The sequence below is a fragment of the Triturus cristatus genome, chromosome 7, assembly GCF_964204655.1.
Source record: "Triturus cristatus chromosome 7, aTriCri1.1, whole genome shotgun sequence".
Taxonomy (NCBI): Eukaryota; Metazoa; Chordata; class Amphibia; order Caudata; family Salamandridae; genus Triturus; species Triturus cristatus.
This window is the reverse complement of record NC_140590.1, coordinates 1,612,264,860-1,612,276,249: the sequence shown is the minus strand read 5'-3', so window position 1 is coordinate 1,612,276,249 and position 11,390 is coordinate 1,612,264,860. Positions and strand designations below refer to the sequence as shown.

Genomic DNA, 11,390 nt, shown 5'->3' with positions numbered 1-11,390 from the left:
AGGCAGTCCACCAAAAAGCCAAAGGGAGGCAACTAAAAACCCTCCTTTCCAATGGGAAGCCAGCGTTTACCATAAACGCTGACGCTACCCAATGGAAATGAGGGGCGGGGCTCAAGTCTCAAGTCTCTTTCTCAGAAGTAAATGGTTTACTATAGCTCTCGCAGGCGAGGAGCGCATGCATGCTCCGACGCCAGGCGAGACCTAAAAATTTTTATCCCCAGTAAGAAACCCATATTAATGACTGATGCAAGTGTAAGAGGTGTGGGGGCTGTGTTGCAACAAAAGAGGTCGGATGGGTTGAGTACCATTATGTTTTTGTTGTGAAGCCCGAGGGATGCGGAATCAAGATACTCTGTAGTGGAAAGGGAATCTCTTGCTGTTTATTGGGCCGTGCGAAAGCTAAAAATAATTCTGTGTGGTGATGAATTTGAGATCCCCCACAGATCATAAACCCTTGGTTGAAATCTTTAACAGGAAAGGTTTGGACCTTATTTCAAGCAGGATCACTAAGTGGGTTATTGCTCTACAAGAGTATAGTTTTTCTGTGAAGTACATTCCAGGAGTTGACAATGGGGTGGCTGATGCATGGTCACGCCTCATTCTAAAGGAGGTGTCTCCCATATTGGATGATAAGGTGGAAGACGAGTCTGAATGGGTTTGCTTGTTGGAAAGTGAAGCCATTTCTGAGCTAAGGTGGCGTGAAGAGATATCTGCTGATCCTGTTGTGTGTGAGGTTATGTCGCTCATCCAGAAGGGTGGGACTAGCAAGAGGAATGGGTCGGAACTCTCCAACTCTTTCTGGGGTGTGAGAGAAGAACTTAGTGTAGTCAAAGATCTGTTTTTGGAACAAGATTGGTTCCTCCCAGTAGTCTCAAGAGAGAGCTAATTGATGCAGCCCATGAGTCACATCTGGGTATTCCTAAGACAAAAGAAAGATTGTGTACCTCATACTGGTGGCCAGGCATGGACAAACAGGTTAAGCAGATTGTGCATGACTGTCTTTCGTGTGCTGTGAGATATCTTAATGTCCCAGAGCTAAACCTATGGTAATAAGGAGGTGCCCCCTCTTGCCCATGACATCTTGGGGCCCGCTCATGGTAATGGTCTTCCAGTTTATGTAATAGTAATTATAGATACATACTCTCGCTGGACTGAAGTATTCTTCACTTCCGTCATTGATTCTGACCATATTATGTTTCTGGATGATCTGATGTCTAGAGAAGGGGCACCAGAAACCATTCTGACAGACAATGGGGTGCTATTTATTTCCAGAGATGGAAGAGTTCCTAGACAAGAGAGGCATACAGCATAAGATCTGTGCACTGTATCACCCAGAGACCAATGGTATGGTTGAGAGATTTAACAAAGTGCTTAAGAAAACTATCAGCATAGCAAAATCTTTCGACTGGAAGAAAGAGATACTAAAAAAGTAGAGGTTTACACCCCAGAGACCAACAGGGAACACACCATTCCAACTTTTTCAGGGTAGGCTTCCCTACACCTCCTTTGACCCACCATGGGGGAACAGGTATGAAAGGTCTCAGGGGAGAATGTGTGATGACAGTGGTGTACGTAATAGAGAAGAGTGTTAAGCTGCCAGCAGGTAAAAGTATTTTGACAACAGGAATGCTGTGAAGAAAACAGAACTCAAAGTTGGGGATTTGGTGATGGTGAAGTGTCCTGGCTTGTCTGGGAGTCTGCCTAAGTTCTTAAGTCCCATGCAGGTAATTAAGATTTTCAACAATGCTGTGAAAATGCCGGACCATTGCGTTTGGAATCTCAACAGAGTTGCAATCTTCAGACAAGGATCTGGTGTGCCCAACTTTTTCGGCGAACCCAGTGCATCGGATGGGGTTAGGGATATATGCTCACAGACCAGAGTCTGGGAGTGGTGGTGAGAAAAGTGCCAGGAGGGAACAAAATTGTCATGTGGGACACTTGCCTGCAAGGAGGATTTTGGAAAGGATTGTGAGACGTCCTACGTATTAGAGAGATTATGCTTAAAGCCTTGTATTTGTTTCCTCTGTCTTTTTTCCGCTATGTATATCGTTTCTTTGTTTTGTGGAGGAAGGGCAGGGTGTGGCATGAGTCTGTGACAGCCGGTCACTTGCCAATGCTGGTTTCAGGTGGCGGTGTGATGTCACCTCCCTTCCCCTATGTAGTAAGGAAGTCCAAGCAGGTTGATGTAGTTCAGGATGATTTATTGAAATTGGTTTCAGGATAAGTAGATCAGATAGAGAAGTACAGTACAAGTCCTGAAATAGCCCCACCAGGAGCAGCCAGCATGCTGCTCAGCCCATTCTCAACTGTGGCTTTTCTTCACAGACTCCTAACATTCCATAATACATCATCACAGTACCATTCCACTGGCTGAGCGTGTGGTGGAAAATGGTACACATAAACATGAACAGGAAACTAGGATACTACACCCTGCCATGCAGAATGTTAAGCAGGTAATCGGAATCCACATATGTCATAGTCTATGTGTAAAGATTGTGGTAATTGTGGCAGTTGGTCCCCTGCTACAGGTTGGGATGGATGAGATCCTCTGTACTGAATAAACATGATCCTTCAACCATCAGTTGTCCCTGGAAGAGAATTATTTATGAAATATGACACTTGTGTCCAATGCGCTTCGTTTCGCCATAGTCGAAAGCAGGTATTCAAATAAAAGTGTATGGCTTTCCTTTGCTGCGGGCCTTTTTCACTTCAACTAATCACCTAACTGTTATGACAAAAGTCACAACACATAATATTAACAAGACTTTATTAACATTTAACAATAAATAAGGTCCACACGCAGGGATGGCAAGACGAGATCTGCTTCTCATGACAGTAAAGGCTCATCTACTTTCAACATTCCATGACCTCATATTAATACCATCCAAACATTCTACACACATTACATCACAGTACTGGCAAACACCTCTAGGTTAATAACACCAGTGCATAGAACCCTGATAAAGCGTGTTAGAGTGAAAGGTGGTATAACCATACAAACTTAATATATACTATGTACAACAAGGGCTGTCAAGTTAAGCCCGAGCCCCAGTAATAAAGAGCCTGCCAGTCGTGAGCAGACCTTGGCAGGGTCCAATCGTTGCTCACTGTCCTCACGGAAGATACTACTCCGCGTCTCACCCCATTCTCTCCTTTCTATCCCGGAACGCAAAATGCAACATAGTCTGGTCTGTCACTTCCGATGCAGATATCACCGGCAACAACCTAGGTTGGCCTACCAGGCCCAAGTCAGGATGTCTCCGCTCTGTCCGGGACTTACTTTCTTCAGGCATGGCTAGCTCAAGCTAAACCCCAGCTCTTTCCAACCGAGGAAGGGGACAAATACACCTGCGGACTCCACAGCCAATCAGCACTTCGGAATTCTGAATGGCATGCTAAGATTGGATGAGGGGCACACAATGCTCAAATCCTAGGCCATTTTACACATTAGCAGTAGGGCTCGCTCATTGAACATGTTCAGTCTTGGGATTGGTTGTTATGCGACCTGGAAGCCCTAAGATTACGGACAAATGACTCCGTTAAAACCTAGCAACAGGCGGTGGACAGGAGGCTCAATTTAGGAACGATTCGTGTAAGTAGCCGACAGGTGGTCACCGTATCTGCTTATGGGGCTGCCTGTGTACCTCAGGCTGGAGTCATTCATCTCAATATAGGACGTGACTGCAGTGTGGAGGTATACGCCTGCCAAATCATCCGTGTAATGTAGAATATGTAAAGGCTTTAGCTATGTCCTCGTACAGGCACAGCTTTTAATATAGAAACGTCACTGCCTGAGATCGCAGAGAGTTGGTAATGTACTGGGAGAAGCTGTCTTTCTGATTAGAACTGAAAGACCCACTGCTTCAACGCCCCTTATCCACTTGCTTGAATAAGCTATACAACCGATCTATATTTGTTTCTGTTTGATATGCATTATAATTAGATTTTATCAGATACCTGCCAAGAAAGACAATTTGAGGCTTTTGCTTTATTTAGTTTATTGCAAATGCGTTGATGTTTTAGATTCTAACACAACACTACTGTCTATGCAAACAAAGGTCACCTCTCCCCTCTAGTCTGTTTTATACATAACTGCTTAACTATATATGTGAGACTGTTTGTACAGCACTGCAGAATGTGCTCAGACTGAGTAACCAGGACTGCAGAGAAGCGCAAGTCTGTGCCACAAGACAGTGTGTGGCATAGTGCCATGTTTTATATTGGTAGCCTAGAGCAGCAAGGATATGACAGGTTATGACGTATGCAAACATGACACACAAGCCAAGCCTTATGCGACTGAATGTTTTTTGGGTGAAATTGTGATCGGAGATAAGCAAGGAAAAAGTAACTTCTTTTTTTGTCGTTTTCTTTTAGTTCTTTTTCTTTAGAAGGTAGCCAGGGGAAGTCGAATTCCCGCACAGGTAAACATTTGATGGTTGAAGGTGGTGAAGCGGTGATACAAATAACTACAAAGGCCGTGCGGCAAGCAAGCACTTCAGCACCACCTGCTACAATCCTAACTAGAATCGCGAGCCATGACCGTGAGAAACTCTATGGCTGTGAAAGTAATTAAAACTGAACAGTAATTTGTTCAGGCGGCAACAGTAAAAGAATAGAGAATCCGACAGAGTAAGAACTGTGTGTGAAGATGCATTTATTAATGGTGTCTACATGTTTCCCTTTGGCCAGTTCAGAGTGTTTGAGACCTCGAGATAGTGAGCAACGAATGGGGTGGAAGTAAAACTGTGTAAAGGGCATATGCGCTGTCTTCACTGTTTATAATTTAAAGTTTCATCATGTGGTTTACAGAGTATTTTGACTTATTTCGTGGACTTGGGTCAGATCAGATAGGAGCTATCCAAAACATCACGTGGACCTCTCCATCCAACCACTCTTATTAACTAGCAAGTGAATTCCTTGACTTTACTAGAATTTCCCCTCTTTCTGGTATACCTTTGTGGACTGTGCAGTTTTATATTGTTCAGCAAACCTGCTAAAACGTAATTTCATTTTGATGTTTCTATTGTTATCAAATTATCAGTTCACACTCGGATGACAGTAAGCTCCAATTGTCTTAGTGTGCATGGGCTGTCAATCACTCAAACATCAACGGTAATCCCATATACAAAATCTTTATTCTGTGGCTCAAGATACGGATTTACAAGTGTAAATTCAACATATTTTTGCGCTTCTTCGTTTTCTAATTTTTCTTCCATGCAGATGTTGTCGAAATCTGAGTTTAACAAGAAAAACCTTCAATTGGAATTGAAAGTAAACAACAAAGGTATCGATATTTAGATTGACTTGCAATGATTTGGTGTTCACCTGGGGAGCACATCGCGTGCAGCGTTTAGCGTACTGTTTCCCCATAGCTTGTGGCCTTCTGTCAGAGACCCCATAAGTTAGCTTATTTAACAGGGGCGGCTCCTCTATTTGGGCGGAATGGCGTCGCCCCACTGCTTTCTTGCGCTGCGAGAAAGCAGAATAGGATACCTGGTTGGTGGCGGGAGGGTATGCCTGGTTGGGGCGGGCGGGTTAGGGAGGAGTGGCTTGCCCACTGTTGTGGGCCTTGACTGTTTGGTTGTGGTTGATCGGTCCGTCCTCTGGGGCTGACCAAACCAGTCATGCACAAACTGCATGCAGCCTACATAGAGAAAATGGCCTCACTACAGGCGCCCGGCTGGGCGCCCGGCTGGGCGCCGTCTGCACCAATCACAACGCTGCCATTGCAAAGGGCAAGTTTTACTGACACTACAAATTAAGTTGTGCAATAGTATGTGAGTAAATAGACAACAAACATAAGTACAAGTCAAAATAAGTGACATAGTAGCCTCCCCACTTTAAAGTCCTAGAAAATCCCATATTGCTCTGGGTGTTTTTTCTGGCCCAAGGGAAAGGAAATAGGATTTTAGTGCTGCCCAGCACTTCAACAGTCACGCAATGGCTGGGAACAATGTGAGCCACCGTGTTGGAACATGCCGAAACAAAGGCTGCCACTCTAGGTCCACAAAAGCGAAAAACCCTTTCAACTCCGCTATCCGCTTTGCGGAAGAAGAGAAATGGCTGTAGACTTTTAAAACAAAGGATTCTACTTCCATTGAAAGTTCATTAATAGCTTATTTAGCACAGTTATGCAGGATATGGGCAGAACAGTTTGCAGGCAGAATGTCTCCATTTGCTCCCTTCAAAAGCTGGAACACAGAATGATGTAGTCCATAGTTGACACTTGCGTTGTCCCCACAGTATGCGGCGACGTGCTCCATTTTCAAACCACGGTCATTTAATTTTGTTGTGATCTGCTGTGCAATAGCTGTAGCAGTCCCTGCTGCATCGTCGTAGAAATCCAGCAGAGTGTAGGCCACAGCAGAGGTGAAATTTAAGTGCTGCAACTAAAGTGGGTAGAGTTTAATGTTACCTTTGTTTGAGGCGTCACTGCAAACAGAAAAATATCCATCTTTTAAGTCTTCTTGTGCTTGTTTCACCGATAGGAGGTGCAGGCACATTCACAGTGATGCTCGATGCCACAAGATGCTTTCATCGCTATGGATGCGTCAGGATACATTACTTTGCTTAGCTTGATGCCACAATTCAGGGAGCGGTAGGAGATGTGATGCTTCACAGCATGGTACACCCGAGTCACCTCTGCAGCTGTGACCTAAAATGTAAAAAAACGAATACACAAAGGTATAAGCACGCAAAGAAAATCTCCATTGGTGAAGAAAACAGTGGCCACAGTGGGGCTTAGCACTGCAAATTTAAACTAAAGTGTCAGCTGGTAACCCAAAAACAATTATGATGTGCTCTTCATATAAACAGAGTGAGAAAAGCGCGGTAAAGGCAACCTGACTTGGTAAACACTGCTGCGCATTTAAAGAAAGTAACAGAAAATTGTTAGATGGCTCGCCTATTCAGTTTGGGAATCTTAGAGTGTGACAAAGCAAGAAGAGTGTGCAAGAATTACATAAAACCTATGTCACATTATGATGAAGCAAGCAGTGACTTACTTTGGACACTTCTGGCTGGAAGCTTGGCTGCAGGTAAGATGAAATTGTGGCCATCTTCGCCCTGCCGGAGGCCTTTTTCTTATGCTGTGCTCAGCCTCATGGGTTTTGAGATCATGCTCTCCTCTATGGGCAATGGAAAAGTCTTTATTGCAGAGGTTGCACCTGGCCTTGTACACATCTTCTGACACCTTGCGGATGTTGCGGTGTGAAAGTTCCCATTCTGGTCTGTACTTCACAAAGCACTTTTTTTGCTGATTTCTTGGGTGGCTCTAACATGAAGTTTTCTAGCGATATAGCTGTTGCATCCGAAAATAGCTCGCTATCTGATGTGAAGAATACCTCTGCAGCACCTTAGCCTGACTCAATCAGACATTGCGTTTTTTTCCTTTAAAGTACTCTGTAAAATACCGGGGGCGTGACTAGCCAGCCAACATGGCGGACGCGGATTTCTAACGCTCCAGCCGATATCCACTATTATCCGGAACAATCATCCTACCTGTGCGCCATCCACGCTGGTAATGCGTGAAATCAGACTGCGGTAGAGCTGCTGCAGCCAGACCATATCCTCTTGAGCCCCCTTCAACGCCGTTGTCGCGGCTACGGGCAGGAGAACGGGCGCTGCTCCCGCGTGGTGAGGCCGTGCGCGGCGACCCCTGTAAGGTGGCGGCTGCCCACGCCGAGACTGCTGCTGTGCTGTGGACCCCCCGGAGAGGAGGGCGCGCGGGGCTTCTCCTGTGTTTCTGGGCCCTGAGTCCGAGGCGGACGTAGCTGCGCCCCTACCGCCGGCGGTGAGCCATCCGGTGGAGTCCGCTTGGGATACTGAGGCACTGTGAGGCCTATAGAACACTGGGCGTCTGCGGATCCACGCCCCGTGGCGGTGTACCCGGTGGGGAGCGAGTGGAGAGGGAGGCTGGTGCTGCGGTGTGCTGGCTGACTCCCCGGGAGGAGACGAGACCTGCACCGAGGCTGCCTTGCCCCGCGGACCACCCACGGCGTGAAGCGCTGCGGCCTCGACAGTAGTGGACAGGGAGCGGGGGCTTGCTGAGGGGGCCGCGGACAGCATACCGGAGCGCCTGCAATGGGTGGCCCCTCTAGCGAACCTGCCCTGGACATCTGGTGAGCGCTGGGGAAGTGGTGCCTAGTGGAGCCCGCTTAAGTGACCTATGCGGTGAGAGACGCGCTCCGGGGCCTGCACGGTACTGTGTAGCGCGGCCCTGTCGGTGCTGACTCCACGCCTGGGCAGCGTTTCCTGGGCACCAGCGGAGCCCGGCTGGAGCGTGTGGGAGGGGCGCTGAGCCGCAGCAAGATCTGCTGTAAACCCTCGCACGGAGGAGCCGAGATCTGCCATCTGTGTTGCGCGGACCGTCGGCCTGCAGCGGGGGGCATCTACGGTAGCTACACTGACTTCTTGGCCCTGCTCTGCGCCCAACAGACATAACCTGGTGGTTGCCGCTCCGCTTGTGGGGGCGGCTGCGGTGTGCACAATCAGAGTGGACAGGCTGTTGCATAGGGTGCAACACTACCCCTCAGTGAGAGACTCACTACACACATCCGGCCCTCGGCTTGGAAATGGACTGGCCCCCTGTTGGCCCACACAAGCCGTCCCCTCATGGTTCGCGGCTGACGCCAGCCCATAGACGCACAGTCGTGGGCTCACTCGCTGTCTCCGTGGGGAGAGGCACAACTGGCGGACTGTAGGCGCCCAAACCCAACAACTGAAACGCACTTGTGCGGGGAAGGCGAGTGTACTGTCACTACAACGCCCGGCAGAGGACCTCTGCGGGTGTAGACCTGCTGCTAAGGGCTGCTGCTGACCATCACAGGTGGGAGACCCGTCCACGAAGCAGACGCAACCCCGGTGCACCGACGGCCTCCCATGCTGGGGTACCACTTGCGGCCTCCTCCTGAGCGCATCATTCGAGAAGCGCACGCCTATCAGCCAATTGGCCTTTCTTCTAAGCGGCTGACGCGGCCACACCGTAGACATGCCCGTTCCGCTGGACGCTGGCTGCGAATGCCCATGGCACAACAACTGGTGATGGGCCGTATACGTGCTAAGATGCAGCAGGGACTGCTGCGCATGAATACTCGCAACCCTGCGCACTTGCGAAGTGAGAGCGAAGCAGAGCGGACGTCCACAGCACTCGCAGCCAAAATGGACTCGGTCCTTGCAGCAGTGGAGAAAATAGGGGCTGCCTTACACCACACCAGGACTTCTCTGGAAAACCAGATTGACAAAACTCGGACCTCACACTCCTACACGCGGATCACCGCAAATTGGCGGACACAGTCACCGCCCAAGGCCAAACGCTCAAGGAACTGCAACCAGTCACTCACAGCCATGCCGCTGCTCTGCAAGATATGTTGGATCGCATACACACACTAGAGGACAGGGCAGAGGACGCGGAAGGGCGCTCTCGCCGCAACAATATCCGCGCTGTGGGACTGCCCGAAGGAGAGGAGGGGTGGAACTCAGAGCAGTACGTGGAGAACTGGCTACGCGCAACTATGCCACAGGGAGCACCGTCGACTCAATTTGCGGTGGAAAGAGCCCACCGGGTACCCACACAGAAGCCCCGACCGGGGTGCCAGACAGCGCCCATTTTTGTTCAAACTCCTCAACTATAGAGACAGGGATGCGGTGCTACGAGGGGTTCGGAAGATGGACACCCTCACCGTGGGCAGTAGCCAGGTCATGTTCTTCCCCGACTACACTGCTCTTGTGCAACACCGCAGAAATAACTATATGGCAGTGAAACACCAACTCGGGGAACTAGCGCTGCCATACTCGCTCTTGTTCCCCGTCAGGCTGCGTGTGGCTGAGAAAGGTAACACCTGCTTCTTTGATTCGCCTGCGGATGCATGGGACTGGCTCGAGGAATCCAGGCTGTGGGCGGGAACGAGGCCGACTGATCCAGGATACGGCACCCCACCGGGCAAGAGACAGGCGGCGCAGGACCACACGCGAGAACGCTGAGAACAGTAGCCCCAACCCCGGAGAAAATGAGACTGGAACGTCAAAATGCACTTGAAGCACTTACAGCAATCGCCAGCCCAAATCCCACAGATTGCCTGGCATCCTGCGCGCAACACGCGGTGGTAGTGAGCGGCTCCCCGTCACCGTCAACTGAAACCTCCGACGACTTCTGCAGGCCAGAGGTTACCCCGCAAACTGCAAATGGTATCCTGGACTGAACACGATTATGCTGTACTATGCGGCGCACCGCTCACGCAAGTATCTCACTGTTTGTTACTATGACTCTGCTCATGACCGGTGAAGGGCGGAGGAGGGCCAGCAATGTCATCACCTGTACGTGCCCACTGGGCGCTCCTGTGGAGTCACCCGGCTTATAGCCAGATGCCCCTTGGGTCCCTTTGTGAACGACTGGTTTGCGCGTGAGAGCCCTCTTGCTCTTCACCTGTATCTCACTGACCCCACAGGCTACATTGGCAACACTTCTCAGTGGCGCACTGCACACACAGGATATGAAGGGGACAGCAACAGCAAACCGTTACCTACACACATACCCCTCCGGGTCACACCCTGACCTAGTTTCTACCTACACAAGGTAGCGCAAGTTTGGACGGACGCACACGCAAAGTTCGCCCCAGCCGTTATGTTTTTAACTGTTCATACACGGTTATTGTTACCTCAGACCAGTGCATACACACTTAACCAAATTTCATGCTCCCTAAAGCACACCCCATCCCTGGCTTCCCCAGCGACCATCCACTCTAGCCATGGCACGCGGTAACATGCTCATGTGGAACATACGAGGCATGCACACCCCCACACGTCGATACTCCATCTTTGCCCGCACTCTACAAGACTTTGCCGTCATCTCGGGTCTTCGGGTGAACGCCAGCAAGTCCTGTCTTTATGCGTTCGGTGAGGGGAGGCAGGATCCGGGATACATCCTTAATCGTACAAGGGTACAGTGGAGAGGAGATACATTTCAATTCTTGGGACTCCAGATTTACCGCCAGTCGGAAGACCTGTTTCATGGCAACCTGGGCAGGGCCTTCACAGCCATCAAGTCACAGGTGCGCTTCTGGGGCACATTGCCGCTCAGTCACTGGTACAGTAGCGCTATCCAAAATGGTGATCCTTTCCTGGTTACTGTATTACTTTTCTAACCTGCCCTTATATGTCCCCGCTGCCTTTTTTGCTAAACTATCTCAACTACTTAGAGACCTCGTCTGGGGGAACAGCAGGCACAGGACGTCACTAGCGAAACTATCTCCCCACGGACCAAGGGGGTCTGGCTGCGCCCTGCTTTGAGCACTACTATTTAGCTGCTCAGCTGCAGTGGATAGCCCACTGCTGGCGGATAAGGGTCGGGAGGACACCGCATCCACACTGCCACCACGTTCTTTGGAGCAGCT

At 49.5% G+C, this 11,390-nt stretch overlaps 1 pseudogene across 1 annotated transcript; it reads right to left on the bottom strand.

Moving 5' to 3' along the window:
- Nucleotides 1-2,184: 2,184 nt before the first annotated feature.
- On the bottom strand, nucleotides 2,185-7,566 carry LOC146812498 (uncharacterized; annotated as a pseudogene). Its single transcript, XR_014966172.1, has 3 exons — nucleotides 7,501-7,566; nucleotides 7,005-7,364; nucleotides 2,185-6,655 (listed from the first exon to the last, which is right to left on the bottom strand). The product of XR_014966172.1 is annotated as an uncharacterized LOC146812498 (transcript).
- Between the last annotated feature and the right edge of the window lie 3,824 nt (nucleotides 7,567-11,390).